Source organism: Gadus macrocephalus, chromosome 6 (genome assembly GCF_031168955.1).
Source record: "Gadus macrocephalus chromosome 6, ASM3116895v1".
NCBI lineage: Eukaryota > Metazoa > Chordata > Actinopteri > Gadiformes > Gadidae > Gadus > Gadus macrocephalus.
The window spans coordinates 13,813,900-13,818,881 of record NC_082387.1 but is presented as its reverse complement, the minus strand read 5'-3'; the positions used below and the strand labels follow the sequence as shown (position 1 = coordinate 13,818,881).

Genomic DNA, 4,982 nt, shown 5'->3' with positions numbered 1-4,982 from the left:
GTCCTGCAGGTTGATCCACTAATACAGGAAACAGAGGTAGAAGGGATGACAGCTGGGGTTTGCACTCCGCTTACACATCATATAAACACATCAACTACCCGGATGGAAACTCTCTAATCTCATATTCCCCTCTGACAAGTTCCCATCTAAAGTGCATTATGTAGCGGATGTGTGTGTGTGCGTGTGAGTGAGTTTATCTGTGTGAGAGAGGGACAAAGAGAGGTGGGAGGGAGAGACAAAGACAAAGAGAAACCAGGTGGTGAACAAAAAAAAAAGCAGCCTGCTCGAGAAGAGCTGATATAAGGAGATACAGAAATAGAGGAAAGCACCAAGGAGGGAGATGGAGAGATACAATAACTATCTTTCTCTCTCTCTCTAGCTCTCTCTCTCTCCGTCTTCAATGAACCCCAACCAATGGTTACCGGGAGGACACAGGGAGCTGTACTCATGCCTGTTTCCATGGCGACCGTGCGTGACGCCGGTCAGAAGCCCTGCGCCGCTCCTCGTCGAGACCACTTGCCCGCTCGGGCCGACGGCGGCTCGGGACAGAAGCAAGCGGCTATTCATAGCGTTTCAGGGGCGCCCAGCAGGAACAGAGAGTTTGGCGTTGGTGGAAACATTGACAGAGCTTGAAAAGTGGGCGGGGGTAAGGCAGCATCCGTTGCCAGGGCGATGCACGGGTGGATGGGCGGCATAGGGGTCATTTGTCCTTTTGATCTTGCTTTCGGACTGACAGCGGGGCACCTGGCCCCACAGAGATCCCACATATGTTCGCTGTGAGCATTAGTCTCCCTCACAGTTAAACACATGCTACCCTTTAGGGGAGACCATGGCTATTTTTGATTAATAGAAAACAATGATAATAATATCAAAAGCAAAAACAACAATTATAAGCAAAAATAGGTATCATTGTAATAAAAATGCACCATATTTAGGGAATTTAGCAGATGCTTTTTATCCAAAGCGACTTACAACTATTCATACACATATACATATATGGATGAGTAAAGCATGTAAGTATTACATGCACATATGCACACAGATAAACACACACACAAACACACACACACACACACACACACACACACACACACACACACACACACACACACACACACACACACACACACACACACACACACACACACACACACACACATACAGCTGAGTCAACCATACAAGGTGACAACCGGCTATTCAGGGACAACTCGACAAATCAGCTGGGAGGAGCCGGAGTCGAACTAGGATATGTAATTCAACCGGTCTACCTCGAGAGCTAATCCGACCAGACAGACTAATCAGCTAAGACACGCCAATGCACCTAAAAATAACAGATACACAAGTATCTGTTATTTTATATCAATCATTTGTCTTTCTTCCCCATTGTGCACCATGGGAGTGATATCATGAGTATCATGTCCTTGGTTGGTTGCAGTTTAACCACCTTCCTTGTTGCTTGTAATTCAATGCAGGAAATTCATTCATACTAACTTCCGCATAACTTACTCATGACAACAAACAACAAACATCAAACAGCGGCAGTTTCATCTTAACCTGATGTTCCGGACGGACTGACCTCCCGGTGACATTCCTGTAGGGGATAGTCTGCCTCTCTGGTTTTCCTGAACCGTATCTTCCTGGAGTAAATGTTTCAAGTCCCACTAATCTCCCTGTGTTAGTGAGTGTGATGACTCAAACAGGCTGACCTTGTGCTCAGCCATGCCCTTGCTGTGGGGCTGTGATGTCAGAGGGAAAGAGAGGAACACCCAGCAGGGCCAGTGGACTACAGTTGGTAGTCCTGTGCCAGTGCTTTGTGGGATCTGTCCAAGAATGAAGAGGCTTTGAGGTGAATGGAAAGCTATTGTGGTCGGTTCACACTCACTGTCATAAGTCATTGTGGGCAGTGGACAAAGGGTGTGAACCCACCCTACCGGTGTGGTTAGTTGATCTGAGTCACACAATAACAATATCAATAGTGTGTGTGTGTGTGCTTTGTTGGTGTACGTACGCATGCATGCATGTGTGTGTGTCGTGTGTGTGTGTTTGTGTGTATGCAGGTATGTCTGCCAATGTGTCTGTATGTCTATGCACTCATGAGTGTGGTTACAATGCACACAACCACTCATGCACACACACAAACAAACACACACATACACGCACAATGCATCTCTTTGTTTTAAAAAGAAAATCTGCTGACACAAAATCTGCTTACACCTCTATGATCAGCATTTCACCTCCCTCAGGAGAGACGGAGAGAGCGAGGGACAGACAGACAGACAGACAGACAGACAGACAGACAGACAGACAGACAGACAGACAGACAGACAGACAGACAGACAGACAGACAGACAGACAGACAGACAGACAGACAGATAGACAGTAGGGTGAACTGTGTGGAGATGTCCATTGTCTCCCTATTGTGGCCCCAGGGCAGCATCAATAGCACTGCGGCAGAGGGCAATGGTGCTGGTGTAAAAAAGTGCTGCAGAAGACACATTGAGATAAAAGTTCACCGTCCACCTGTGTGTGAGCAGCATGGAGGTGAGAGGGGACAAAGAGGCTGATGAGTGTGGGTAAATGAACAGACTGTGCACACAATCATATGACCCAGGGTGTACCGTTTCTAGAGAGCACTGCATGGACACACAGATGCACGCACACACATGCACGCACACACGCAAGCACGCGTGCACCTGCCACAAAAACACACACACACACACACCCTGAAAAAAGTCAGTGATCAGCAGCATTTATCAATGATAGGACACAAAGTGTATCTTTAAAAGTGTTTATTTTGTGCAAAAATTGCCATTGCCTAGGCTATTTCTAAGTGCAGCACGGAAAATATCACGTGAACGTTTTGATAAACAGTATGTTTTCTCATGGCCTGCTGGTCATAACCTGAGGTCCAGACTTTGGGATCAAATATACACACGCCAGATGAAGCAGTAGCAAGTCCCACTGGAGGTTTCTCCCGTCACCACAGTGGTTTAAGGTGATCTCCTGAACAGGCATCTTGAACATAATGATGGATTGAATTTATATAGCGCTACATAACATAGAGAGACATAGAGAAACATAAAGGTTATGTTTGATGTGCATGGAAGGAGGTAGTGCGTCATGCAAACTGACCTTCTGATAAGATCTAACAGGTAAGGGCAAGAGATCCATCCATTGTTAGATGTGAATTTAGCCTCAGCTTACATTCAGGGAAATCCAGGAACAAGGTCATATAAGCCCTATGCATAATCGGTAAGACCCTACCCTCACTGTATGTAGGAAACCACAATGGTACTTAGGTTCTGGTCCATAGGATGAATGAGCACAGAATCATCCCGACATCCTGATTGAGTTACAAGTAGGGAAGGTTGATGAAACAGGACTGCAGGCGAATACATTAGAGCAGGGCTGAACACATTTCCTAAATGTCCAGTATATATATATATATATATATATATATATATATATATATATATATATTAATCAAAGAAAATTTTAAAGCTACTGAGTATTAAGAGGCATCCAGCGAGGTCCCAATGCATGACTCATGCGTCAAATTCATTAGTGAATGGACACGTAGGAACAGATAGACAAGTTGAGAATGTGTCTGATAACATCAGAACCAACTGGGAGTAGTGATGTCCACAGGCCTGCCTTAACCTGCCATTGGGCCCTGGGGCTGAGGTTTCGTAGGCCCCCTGAGAGGGGATCTTACAATGAAGATGTGTAACTTATTTCCGACATTTTGCCGTTGTTGACGGGGGACGGGGGACGGGGGGGGGCGGGGGACGGGGGGGAGGCTGATGATAGGCCTCTGATCTTTGTAAGCCCCAAACAAAAAATCACATTCTCTTGGGCCTTCGCCGATCTGGGGGCCTATCATGGGCCAGTATAAAATATAAAAAAAAAAAAAAAAAATATATATATATATATATATATATATATATATATTATTATTATTTATTTTTTTACTGCAGCTCATGATAGGCCCCCCGATCGGCGTAGGCCCTGGGGCTTCAGCCCAGGCAAGCCCGTGCATTAAGGCGGCCTTGGATGTCCACCAAGGTGGGGGATTGCTGCAAGATTGCATTTTCTGACAGGTAAGTAAAGTATGTTAGATATGTGCAATATTCAGTAAAGCCGATACAATCAGTTGTGAATATTTGCATGACTGTGTGTGTGCATGTGTGAGCTATAAAAATAGATAGGCCTATAATAGAGAGGGAAAGAGACAGAGAAAGAAAGAGTAGGGTTAATTATTGAAGAATAAAGGGGGGGTCCCGATTATATTGTTTTAGATTAATGTCGACAAGTCAGATTTTTAAAAGTTCAAGTTAAAACATTTCAATTCTGACCCACGCTACATTTCACTGCTCCAAATTCAACCAGCTGCTCTGTGTGCAACTCCCCATCATTTAAATGCACAGCCTTGTCTCGAGGCCGGCCTCTCCACTTTATGAATGAAAGGAGGGGGCTGGAGGGGGGTGCTCGTAAGAGTGACTGGCAATGAGCTGTCGTCACGGTGCTCGTTGATAGGCAGCGGTGGCGTTGGTCGATGTCTGGTCCAGAGTGGTGCATAAGTGGCTCTGCCACCACACATACAGAGACGGAGAGCGACAGAAAGAGAGACAGCAGCGACCCCTCCAGCGAGGACTAAACTTCTGGCGAGGATTTGGTGAGAAGCGCTCGTAAAGGCACACGCTGAACACACGCGTCAAAGTGCGACTGAACTAAGGGCGGAATCCAAGACACAAACAAAGGATTTTTTGTATTTTTTTATATATATTTTTATAAAGTAGTACCAACCTACAATACAGGCTCATTAAAGCACGAAAAGAGGAATGCGTTTCTCGAACTTCCGTGGGTATGCGAGGGAATACATTGTCTTTGAGCGACAGCATATTAGGCTACAGATATGGCAAGTCAATATTCCTTTTTTTTAATTGAGGCGCAGAGGTCAGCATTGCTGGGGAACGGGTAAG

General features: G+C 45.5%; 1 protein-coding gene across 2 annotated transcripts in view; it reads left to right on the top strand.

Annotated features, from left to right (window-relative positions):
- Positions 1-4,529: 4,529 nt before the first annotated feature.
- The window catches only part of rhobtb4 (Rho related BTB domain containing 4), a 37,807-nt gene continuing 37,354 nt past the window's right edge, over positions 4,530-4,982 (top strand). Inside the window, exon 1 of one of the 2 annotated variants that reach the window (XM_060054282.1) lies at positions 4,530-4,982. This exon is cut by the window's right edge and continues 569 nt beyond it. The gene's annotated coding sequence lies outside the window, so the exon portion shown is untranslated. The other variant, XM_060054281.1, reaches the window with a different exon arrangement.